Source organism: Oncorhynchus mykiss, chromosome 28 (assembly GCF_057628025.1).
Source record: "Oncorhynchus mykiss isolate SJ-2025 chromosome 28, ASM5762802v1, whole genome shotgun sequence".
NCBI lineage: Eukaryota > Metazoa > Chordata > Actinopteri > Salmoniformes > Salmonidae > Oncorhynchus > Oncorhynchus mykiss.
In genome coordinates, this window is record NC_143049.1 from 5,442,501 (window position 1) to 5,454,690 (window position 12,190).

General features: G+C 41.9%; 7 non-coding genes across 7 annotated transcripts; all 7 read right to left on the reverse strand.

Annotated features, from left to right (window-relative positions):
- Window positions 1-145: 145 nt before the first annotated feature.
- trnas-uga (transfer RNA serine (anticodon UGA)) lies at window positions 146-227 on the reverse strand. Its single transcript has one exon. It is a non-coding gene; the product is annotated as a tRNA-Ser (tRNA).
- Window positions 228-1,482: 1,255 nt separating this feature from the next.
- Window positions 1,483-1,564, reverse strand: trnas-uga (transfer RNA serine (anticodon UGA)). The gene has a single exon. It is a non-coding gene; the product is annotated as a tRNA-Ser (tRNA).
- A 1,535-nt stretch (window positions 1,565-3,099) lies between these two features.
- trnas-uga (transfer RNA serine (anticodon UGA)) lies at window positions 3,100-3,181 on the reverse strand. Its single transcript has one exon. It is a non-coding gene; the product is annotated as a tRNA-Ser (tRNA).
- Window positions 3,182-4,697: 1,516 nt separating this feature from the next.
- trnas-uga (transfer RNA serine (anticodon UGA)) lies at window positions 4,698-4,779 on the reverse strand. The gene has a single exon. It is a non-coding gene; the product is annotated as a tRNA-Ser (tRNA).
- Window positions 4,780-7,395: 2,616 nt separating this feature from the next.
- Window positions 7,396-7,477, reverse strand: trnas-uga (transfer RNA serine (anticodon UGA)). The gene has a single exon. It is a non-coding gene; the product is annotated as a tRNA-Ser (tRNA).
- A 1,535-nt stretch (window positions 7,478-9,012) lies between these two features.
- Window positions 9,013-9,094, reverse strand: trnas-uga (transfer RNA serine (anticodon UGA)). The gene has a single exon. It is a non-coding gene; the product is annotated as a tRNA-Ser (tRNA).
- Window positions 9,095-10,629: 1,535 nt separating this feature from the next.
- Window positions 10,630-10,711, reverse strand: trnas-uga (transfer RNA serine (anticodon UGA)). Its single transcript has one exon. It is a non-coding gene; the product is annotated as a tRNA-Ser (tRNA).
- Window positions 10,712-12,190: the final 1,479 nt, after the last annotated feature.

Sequence of the window (12,190 nt, forward strand, 5' to 3'; positions counted from 1 at the left end):
ATCTGGACTGAAGAGCCTATTTGAACTCTTTGTCAAGGAAGAAATATTCTGAGCACTTGAATCAAAGGACAAGTCCATGCATTAAGCACATTATCCATATCAAGTCACCAAGGATATGTCAAAAATAGAAACTGGTTTGTCATAGCGCTGTGAGCAGGGTTCGAACCTGCGCAGGGAGACCCCATTGGATTTCAAGTCCAACGCCTTAACCACTCGGCCATCACAGCTTGCAATGTTAAGTACCAGGCCTTAAACAGTCGGTTATCTCATTCTGTCAATTTTACTTCTGTAAAGACTAGACTGTCTACTGAAGAGCCTATTTGAACTGTTTTTCAAGGAATACATATTCTGAGCACTTGAATCAAAGGACAAGTCTACGCATTAAGCACTTCATCAATATCAAGTCACCAATGCTATTTTACAAATAAAGACTGGTTTGTCAATGCGCTGCGAGCAGTTTTAAAAACTGTACGGGGAGACAACACTGGAGTTCATTTGCAATGTTTAAACCACTTGGCCATGGCAGCAGTAGGAATCTAAGGAAAGTGATGAGGAGAAAGAGCAAGTGGGCTATTCGCTTCGAGCAATGTTAAAACATGGGTGGGGAGACCCCATTGAAATTCAGGTCCAAAGTCTAAAGAACTCGGCCATTGCAGCTGTTAGAATGCAAGTAAAGGGATTGGGATTCGGAAACAGACATCATTGGTGTAAAATGGTAAACTTGATGGCACGACATATTGATTGTATTGCGCCAAATCACATCTTAACCACTCGGCCATCACAGCTTTCTGAATTAGCTCACACAAAGACAAAAGTATTCTGAGCACGTGAATCACTGGACAAGTCCATGTATTAAAGAGATTATCCATATCAAGTCACCAAGGATAAGTTCAAAACACTGGTTTGGCAAAGCTCTGTGAACAGGGTTCAAACCTGTACGGGAGCCTTCACTGGATTTCCAACGCCTTAACCACTGGGCCATCAAAGCATGTTACGTTAACTACCAAGCATTAACCAGTCGGCTATCTAATTCTGTCCATTTTACATCTGTAAAGACTAGACTATCTTCTGAAGAGCCAATTTGAACTGTTTCTCAAGGAATTTGTATTCTGAGCACTTGAATCAAAGGACAAGTCCATGGATTAAGCACATTATCCATATCAAGTCACCAAGGATATGCTCAAAATACTGGTTTATCATAGCACTGCGAGCGGAGTTCAACCCTGCGCAGGAAGACAACATTGGATTTCAAGTCCAAAGCCTTAACCACTCTGCCATCAAAACTAACTCTGTTATCTTGCAGTCCTTAACAGCTCGACTTTCTCACAACCAGCAGGATCTGGACTGAAGAGCCTATTTGAACTCTTTGTCAAGGAAGAAATATTCTGAGCACTTGAATCAAAGGACAAGTCCATGCATTAAGCACATTATCCATATCAAGTCACCAAGGATATGTCAAAAATAGAAACTGGTTTGTCATAGCGCTGTGAGCAGGGTTCGAACCTGCGCAGGGAGACCCCATTGGATTTCAAGTCCAACGCCTTAACCACTCGGCCATCACAGCTTGCAATGTTAAGTACCAGGCCTTAAACAGTCGGTTATCTCATTCTGTCAATTTTACTTCTGTAAAGACTAGACTGTCTACTGAAGAGCCTATTTGAACTGTTTTTCAAGGAATACATATTCTGAGCACTTGAATCAAAGGACAAGTCTACGCATTAAGCACTTCATCAATATCAAGTCACCAATGCTATTTTACAAATAAAGACTGGTTTGTCAATGCGCTGCGAGCAGTTTTAAAAACTGTACGGGGAGACAACACTGGAGTTCATTTGCAATGATTAAACCACTTGGCCATGGCAGCAGTAGGAATCTAAGGAAAGTGATGAGGAGAAAGAGCAAGTGGGCTATTCGCTTCGAGCAATGTTAAAACATGGGTGGGGAGACCCCATTGAAATTCAGGTCCAAAGTCTAAAGAACTCAGCCATTGCAGCTGTTGGAATGCAAGTAAAGGGATTGGGATTTGGAAACAGACATCATTGGTGTAAAATGGTAAACTTGATGGCACGACATATTGATCTTATTGCGCCAAATCACGTCTTAACCACTCGGCCATCACAGCTTTCAGAATTAGCTCACACAAAGACAAAAGTATTCTGAGCACGTGAATCACTCGACAAGTCCATGTATTAAAGAGATTATCCATATCAAGTCACCAAGGATAAGTTCAAAACACTGGTTTGGCAAAGCTCTGTGAACAGGGTTCAAACCTGTACGGGAGGGAGCCTTCACTGGATTTCCAACGCCTTAACCCCTGGGCCATCAAAGCATGTTACGTTAACTACCAAGCATTAACCAGTCGGCTATCTAATTCTGTCCATTTTACATCTGTAAAGACTAGACTATCTTCTGAAGAGCCAATTTGAACTGTTTCTCAAGGAATTTGTATTCTGAGCACTTGAATCAAAGGACAAGTCCATGGATTAAGCACATTATCCATATCAAGTCACCAAGGATATGTTCAAAATACTGGTTTATCATAGCACTGCGAGCGGAGTTCAACCCTGCGCAGGAAGACAACATTGGATTTCAAGTCCAAAGCCTTAACCACTCTGCCATCAAAACTTACTCTGTTATCTTGCAGTCCTTAACAGCTCGACTTTCTCACAACCAGCAGGATCTGTACTGAAGAGCCTATTTGAAATCTTTGTCTTCAAAGAAAAATTCTGAGCACTTGAATCAAAGGACAAGTCCATGGATTAAGCACATTATCCATATCAAGTCACCAAGGATATGTTCAAAATACTGGTTTATCATAGCACTGTGAGCGGAGTTCAACCCTGCGCAGGAAGACAACATTGGATTTCAAGTCCAAAGCCTTAACCACTCTGCCATCAAAACTTACTCTGTTATCTTGCAGTCCTTAACAGCTCGGCTTTCTCACAACCAGCAGGATCTGGACTGAAGAGCCTATTTGAACTCTTTGTCAAGGAAGAAATAGTCTGAGCACTTGAATCAAAGGACAAGTCCATGCATTAAGCACATTATCCATATCAAGTCACCGAGGATATGTTAAAAATAAAAACTGGTTTGTCATAGCGCTGTGAGCAGGGTTCGAACCTGCGCGGGGAGACCCCATTGGATTTCAAGTCCAACACCTTAACCACTCGGCCATCGCAGCTTGCTTCGTTAACTACAAGGCCTTAACCAGTCGCTTATCTCATTCTGTCAATTTTACTTCTGTAAAGACTAGACTGTCTACTGAAGAGCCTATTTGAACTGTTTTTCAAGGAATACATATTCTGAGCACTTGAATCAAAGGACAAGTCTACGCATTAAGCACTTCATCAATATCAAGTCACCAATGCTATTTTACAAATAAAGACTGGTTTGTCAATGCGCTGCGAGCAGTTTTAAGAACTGTACTGGGAGACAACACTGGAGTTCATTTGCCATGGCAGCAGTAGGAATCTAAGGAAAGTGATGAGGAGAAAGAGCAAGTGGGCTATTCGCTTCGAGCAATGTTAAAACATGGGTGGGGAGACCCCATTGAAATTCAGGTCCAACGTCTAAAGAACTCGGCCATTGCAGCTGTTGGAATGCAAGTAAAGGGATTGGGATTTGGAAACAGACATCATTGGTGTAAAATGGTAAACTTGATGGCACGACATATTGATCTTATTGCGCCAAATCACGTCTTAACCACTCGGCCATCACAGCTTTCTGAATTAGCTCACACAAAGACAAAAGTATTCTGAGCACGTGAATCACTGGACAAGTCCATGTATTAAAGAGATTATCCATATCAAGTCACCAAGGATAAGTTCAAAACACTGGTTTGGCAAAGCTCTGTGAACAGGGTTCAAACCTGTACGGGAGGGAGCCTTCACTGGATTTCCAACGCCTTAACCCCTGGGCCATCAAAGCATGTTACGTTAACTACCAAGCATTAACCAGTCGGCTATCTAATTCTGTCCATTTTACATCTGTAAAGACTAGACTATCTTCTGAAGAGCCAATTTGAACTGTTTCTCAAGGAATTTGTATTCTGAGCACTTGAATCAAAGGACAAGTCCATGGATTAAGCACATTATCCATATCAAGTCACCAAGGATATGTTCAAAATACTGGTTTATCATAGCACTGTGAGCGGAGTTCAACCCTGCGCAGGAAGACAACATTGGATTTCAAGTCCAAAGCCTTAACCACTCTGCCATCAAAACTTACTCTGTTATCTTGCAGTCCTTAACAGCTCGACTTTCTCACAACCAGCAGGATCTGTACTGAAGAGCCTATTTGAATTCTTTGTCTTCAAAGAAAAATTCTGAGCACTTGAATCAAAGGACAAGTCCATGGATTAAGCACATTATCCATATCAAGTCACCAAGGATGTGTTCAAAATACTGGTTTATCATAGCACTGTGAGCGGAGTTCAACCCTGCGCAGGAAGACAACATTGGATTTCAAGTCCAAAGCCTTAACCACTCTGCCATCAAAACTTACTCTGTTATCTTGCAGTCCTTAACAGCTCGGCTTTCTCACAACCAGCAGGATCTGGACTGAAGAGCCTATTTGAACTCTTTGTCAAGGAAGAAATAGTCTGAGCACTTGAATCAAAGGACAAGTCCATGCATTAAGCACATTATCCATATCAAGTCACCGAGGATATGTTAAAAATAAAAACTGGTTTGTCATAGCGCTGTGAGCAGGGTTCGAACCTGCGCGGGGAGACCCCATTGGATTTCAAGTCCAACACCTTAACCACTCGGCCATCGCAGCTTGCTTCGTTAACTACCAGGCCTTAACCAGTCGCTTATCTCATTCTGTCAATTTTACTTCTGTAAAGACTAGACTGTCTACTGAAGAGCCTATTTGAACTGTTTTTTAAGGAATACATATTCTGAGCACTTGAATCAAAGGACAAGTCTACGCATTAAGCACTTCATCAATATCAAGTCACCAATGCTATTTTACAAATAAAGACTGGTTTGTCAATGCGCTGCGAGCAGTTTTAAGAACTGTACGGGGAGACAACACTGGAGTTCATTTGCCATGGCAGCAGTAGGAATCTAAGGAAAGTGATGAGGAGAAAGAGCAAGTGGGCTATTCGCTTCGAGCAATGTTAAAACATGGGTGGGGAGACCCCATTGAAATTCAGGTCCAACGTCTAAAGAACTCGGCCATTGCAGCTGTTGGAATGCAAGTAAAGGGATTGGGATTTGGAAACAGACATCATTGGTGTAAAATGGTAAACTTGATGGCACGACATATTGATCTTATTGCGCCAAATCACGTCTTAACCACTCGGCCATCACAGCTTTCTGAATTAGCTCACACAAAGACAAAAGTATTCTGAGCACGTGAATCACTGGACAAGTCCATGTATTAAAGAGATTATCCATATCAAGTCACCAAGGATAAGTTCAAAACACTGGTTTGGCAAAGCTCTGTGAACAGGGTTCAAACCTGTACGGGAGGGAGCCTTCACTGGATTTCCAACGCCTTAACCCCTGGGCCATCAAAGCATGTTACGTTAACTACCAAGCATTAACCAGTCGGCTATCTAATTCTGTCCATTTTACATCTGTAAAGACTAGACGATCTTCTGAAGAGCCAATTTGAACTGTTTCTCAAGGAATTTGTATTCTGAGCACTTGAATCAAAGGACAAGTCCATGGATTAAGCACATTATCCATATCAAGTCACCAAGGATATGTTCAAAATACTGGTTTATCATAGCACTGCGAGCGGTGTTCAACCCTGCGCAGGAAGACAACATTGGATTTCAAGTCCAAAGCCTTAACCACTCTGCCATCAAAACTTACTCTGTTATCTTGCAGTCCTTAACAGCTCGACTTTCTCACAACCAGCAGGATCTGTACTGAAGAGCCTATTTGAATTCTTTGTCTTCAAAGAAAAATTCTGAGCACTTGAATCAAAGGACAAGTCCATGGATTAAGCACATTATCCATATCAAGTCACCAAGGATATGTTCAAAATACTGGTTTATCATAGCACTGTGAGCGGAGTTCAACCCTGCGCAGGAAGACAACATTGGATTTCAAGTCCAACGCCTTAACCACTCTGCCATCAAAACTTACTCTGTTATCTTGCAGACCTTAACAGCTCGACTTTCTCACAACCAGCAGGAACCAGTCTTAACCAGTCGCTTATCTCATTCTGTCAATTTTACTTCTGTAAAGACTAGACTGTCTACTGAAGAGCCTATTTGAACTGTTTTTCAAGGAATACATATTCTGAGCACTTGAATCAAAGGACAAGTCTACGCATTAAGCACTTCATCAATATCAAGTCACCAATGCTATTTTACAAATAAAGACTGGTTTGTCAATGCGCTGCGAGCAGTTTTAAAAACTGTACGGGGAGACAACACTGGAGTTCATTTGCAATGATTAAACCACTTGGCCATGGCAGCAGTAGGAATCTAAGGAAAGTGATGAGGAGAAAGAGCAAGTGGGCTATTCGCTTCGAGCAATGTTAAAACATGGGTGGGGAGACCCCATTGAAATTCAGGTCCAACGTCTAAAGAACTCGGCCATTGCAGCTGTTGGAATGCAAGTAAAGGGATTGGGATTTGGAAACAGACATCATTGGTGTAAAATGGTAAACTTGATGGCACGACATATTGATCTTATTGCGCCAAATCACGTCTTAACCACTCGGCCATCACAGCTTTCTGAATTAGCTCACACAAAGACAAAAGTATTCTGAGCACGTGAATCACTGGACAAGTCCATGTATTAAAGAGATTATCCATATCAAGTCACCAAGGATAAGTTCAAAACACTGGTTTGGCAAAGCTCTGTGAACAGGGTTCAAACCTGTACGGGAGGGAGCCTTCACTGGATTTCCAACACCTTAACCCCTGGGCCATCAAAGCATGTTACGTTAACTACCAAGCATTAACCAGTCGGCTATCTAATTCTGTCCATTTTACATCTGTAAAGACTAGACTATCTTCTGAAGAGCCAATTTGAACTGTTTCTCAAGGAATTTGTATTCTGAGCACTTGAATCAAAGGACAAGTCCATGGATTAAGCACATTATCCATATCAAGTCACCAAGGATATGCTCAAAATACTGGTTTATCATAGCACTGCGAGCGGAGTTCAACCCTGCGCAGGAAGACAACATTGGATTTCAAGTCCAAAGCCTTAACCACTCTGCCATCAAAACTTACTCTGTTATCTTGCAGTCCTTAACAGCTCGGCTTTCTCACAACCAGCAGGATCTGGACTGAAGAGCCTATTTGAACTCTTTGTCAAGGAAGAAATAGTCTGAGCACTTGAATCAAAGGACAAGTCCATGCATTAAGCACATTATCCATATCAAGTCACCGAGGATATGTCAAAAATAGAAACTGGTTTGTCATAGCGCTGTGAGCAGGGTTCGAACCTGCGCAGGGAGACCCCATTGGATTTCAAGTCCAACGCCTTAACCACTCGGCCATCACAGCTTGCAATGTTAAGTACCAGGCCTTAAACAGTCGGTTATCTCATTCTGTCAATTTTACTTCTGTAAAGACTAGACTGTCTACTGAAGAGCCTATTTGAACTGTTTTTCAAGGAATACATATTCTGAGCACTTGAATCAAAGGACAAGTCTACGCATTAAGCACTTCATCAATATCAAGTCACCAATGCTATTTTACAAATAAAGACTGGTTTGTCAATGCGCTGCGAGCAGTTTTAAAAACTGTACGGGGAGACAACACTGGAGTTCATTTGCAATGATTAAACCACTTGGCCATGGCAGCAGTAGGAATCTAAGGAAAGTGATGAGGAGAAAGAGCAAGTGGGCTATTCGCTTCGAGCAATGTTAAAACATGGGTGGGGAGACCCCATTGAAATTCAGGTCCAACGTCTAAAGAACTCGGCCATTGCAGCTGTTGGAATGCAAGTAAAGGGATTGGGATTTGGAAACAGACATCATTGGTGTAAAATGGTAAACTTGATGGCACGACATATTGATCTTATTGCGCCAAATCACGTCTTAACCACTCGGCCATCACAGCTTTCTGAATTAGCTCACACAAAGACAAAAGTATTCTGAGCACGTGAATCACTCGACAAGTCCATGTATTAAAGAGATTATCCATATCAAGTCACCAAGGATAAGTTCAAAACACTGGTTTGGCAAAGCTCTGTGAACAGGGTTCAAACCTGTACGGGAGGGAGCCTTCACTGGATTTCCAACGCCTTAACCCCTGGGCCATCAAAGCATGTTACGTTAACTACCAAGCATTAACCAGTCGGCTATCTAATTCTGTCCATTTTACATCTGTAAAGACTAGACTATCTTCTGAAGAGCCAATTTGAACTGTTTCTCAAGGAATTTGTATTCTGAGCACTTGAATCAAAGGACAAGTCCATGGATTAAGCACATTATCCATATCAAGTCACCAAGGATATGTTCAAAATACTGGTTTATCATAGCACTGCGAGCGGAGTTCAACCCTGCGCAGGAAGACAACATTGGATTTCAAGTCCAAAGCCTTAACCACTCTGCCATCAAAACTTACTCTGTTATCTTGCAGTCCTTAACAGCTCGACTTTCTCACAACCAGCAGGATCTGTACTGAAGAGCCTATTTGAAATCTTTGTCTTCAAAGAAAAATTCTGAGCACTTGAATCAAAGGACAAGTCCATGGATTAAGCACATTATCCATATCAAGTCACCAAGGATATGTTCAAAATACTGGTTTATCATAGCACTGTGAGCGGAGTTCAACCCTGCGCAGGAAGACAACATTGGATTTCAAGTCCAAAGCCTTAACCACTCTGCCATCAAAACTTACTCTGTTATCTTGCAGTCCTTAACAGCTCGGCTTTCTCACAACCAGCAGGATCTGGACTGAAGAGCCTATTTGAACTCTTTGTCAAGGAAGAAATAGTCTGAGCACTTGAATCAAAGGACAAGTCCATGCATTAAGCACATTATCCATATCAAGTCACCGAGGATATGTCAAAAATAGAAACTGGTTTGTCATAGCGCTGTGAGCAGGGTTCGAACCTGCGCAGGGAGACCCCATTGGATTTCAAGTCCAACGCCTTAACCACTCGGCCATCACAGCTTGCAATGTTAAGTACCAGGCCTTAAACAGTCGGTTATCTCATTCTGTCAATTTTACTTCTGTAAAGACTAGACTGTCTACTGAAGAGCCTATTTGAACTGTTTTTCAAGGAATACATATTCTGAGCACTTGAATCAAAGGACAAGTCTACGCATTAAGCACTTCATCAATATCAAGTCACCAATGCTATTTTACAAATAAAGACTGGTTTGTCAATGCGCTGCGAGCAGTTTTAAAAACCGTACGGGGAGACAACACTGGAGTTCATTTGCAATGATTAAACCACTTGGCCATGGCAGCAGTAGGAATCTAAGGAAAGTGATGAGGAGAAAGAGCAAGTGGGCTATTCGCTTCGAGCAATGTTAAAACATGGGTGGGGAGACCCCATTGAAATTCAGGTCCAACGTCTAAAGAACTCGGCCATTGCAGCTGTTGGAATGCAAGTAAAGGGATTGGGATTTGGAAACAGACATCATTGGTGTAAAATGGTAAACTTGATGGCACGACATATTGATCTTATTGCGCCAAATCACGTCTTAACCACTCGGCCATCACAGCTTTCTGAATTAGCTCACACAAAGACAAAAGTATTCTGAGCACGTGAATCACTCGACAAGTCCATGTATTAAAGAGATTATCCATATCAAGTCACCAAGGATAAGTTCAAAACACTGGTTTGGCAAAGCTCTGTGAACAGGGTTCAAACCTGTACGGGAGGGAGCCTTCACTGGATTTCCAACGCCTTAACCCCTGGGCCATCAAAGCATGTTACGTTAACTACCAAGCATTAACCAGTCGGCTATCTAATTCTGTCCATTTTACATCTGTAAAGACTAGACTATCTTCTGAAGAGCCAATTTGAACTGTTTCTCAAGGAATTTGTATTCTGAGCACTTGAATCAAAGGACAAGTCCATGGATTAAGCACATTATCCATATCAAGTCACCAAGGATATGTTCAAAATACTGGTTTATCATAGCACTGCGAGCGGAGTTCAACCCTGCGCAGGAAGACAACATTGGATTTCAAGTCCAAAGCCTTAACCACTCTGCCATCAAAACTTACTCTGTTATCTTGCAGTCCTTAACAGCTCGACTTTCTCACAACCAGCAGGATCTGTACTGAAGAGCCTATTTGAAATCTTTGTCTTCAAAGAAAAATTCTGAGCACTTGAATCAAAGGACAAGTCCATGGATTAAGCACATTATCCATATCAAGTCACCAAGGATATGTTCAAAATACTGGTTTATCATAGCACTGTGAGCGGAGTTCAACCCTGCGCAGGAAGACAACATTGGATTTCAAGTCCAAAGCCTTAACCACTCTGCCATCAAAACTTACTCTGTTATCTTGCAGTCCTTAACAGCTCGGCTTTCTCACAACCAGCAGGATCTGGACTGAAGAGCCTATTTGAACTCTTTGTCAAGGAAGAAATAGTCTGAGCACTTGAATCAAAGGACAAGTCCATGCATTAAGCACATTATCCATATCAAGTCACCGAGGATATGTCAAAAATAGAAACTGGTTTGTCATAGCGCTGTGAGCAGGGTTCGAACCTGCGCAGGGAGACCCCATTGGATTTCAAGTCCAACGCCTTAACCACTCGGCCATCACAGCTTGCAATGTTAAGTACCAGGCCTTAAACAGTCGGTTATCTCATTCTGTCAATTTTACTTCTGTAAAGACTAGACTGTCTACTGAAGAGCCTATTTGAACTGTTTTTCAAGGAATACATATTCTGAGCACTTGAATCAAAGGACAAGTCTACGCATTAAGCACTTCATCAATATCAAGTCACCAATGCTATTTTACAAATAAAGACTGGTTTGTCAATGCGCTGCGAGCAGTTTTAAAAACCGTACGGGGAGACAACACTGGAGTTCATTTGCAATGATTAAACCACTTGGCCATGGCAGCAGTAGGAATCTAAGGAAAGTGATGAGGAGAAAGAGCAAGTGGGCTATTCGCTTCGAGCAATGTTAAAACATGGGTGGGGAGACCCCATTGAAATTCAGGTCCAACGTCTAAAGAACTCGGCCATTGCAGCTGTTGGAATGCAAGTAAAGGGATTGGGATTTGGAAACAGACATCATTGGTGTAAAATGGTAAACTTGATGGCACGACATATTGATCTTATTGCGCCAAATCACGTCTTAACCACTCGGCCATCACAGCTTTCTGAATTAGCTCACACAAAGACAAAAGTATTCTGAGCACGTGAATCACTCGACAAGTCCATGTATTAAAGAGATTATCCATATCAAGTCACCAAGGATAAGTTCAAAACACTGGTTTGGCAAAGCTCTGTGAACAGGGTTCAAACCTGTACGGGAGGGAGCCTTCACTGGATTTCCAACGCCTTAACCCCTGGGCCATCAAAGCATGTTACGTTAACTACCAAGCATTAACCAGTCGGCTATCTAATTCTGTCCATTTTACATCTGTAAAGACTAGACTATCTTCTGAAGAGCCAATTTGAACTGTTTCTCAAGGAATTTGTATTCTGAGCACTTGAATCAAAGGACAAGTCCATGGATTAAGCACATTATCCATATCAAGTCACCAAGGATATGTTCAAAATACTGGTTTATCATAGCACTGCGAGCGGAGTTCAACCCTGCGCAGGAAGACAACATTGGATTTCAAGTCCAAAGACTTAACCACTCTGCCATCAAAACTTACTCTGTTATCTTGCAGTCCTTAACAGCTCGACTTTCTCACAACCAGCAGGATCTGTACTGAAGAGCCTATTTGAAATCTTTGTCTTCAAAGAAAAATTCTGAGCACTTGAATCAAAGGACAAGTCCATGGATTAAGCACATTATCCATATCAAGTCACCAAGGATATGTTCAAAATACTGGTTTATCATAGCACTGTGAGCGGAGTTCAACCCTGCGCAGGAAGACAACATTGGATTTCAAGTCCAAAGCCTTAACCACTCTGCCATCAAAACTTACTCTGTTATCTTGCAGTCCTTAACAGCTCGGCTTTCTCACAACCAGCAGGATCTGGACTGAAGAGCCTATTTGAACTCTTTGTCAAGGAAGAAATAGTCTGAGCACTTGAATCAAAGGACAAGTCCATGCATTAAGCAC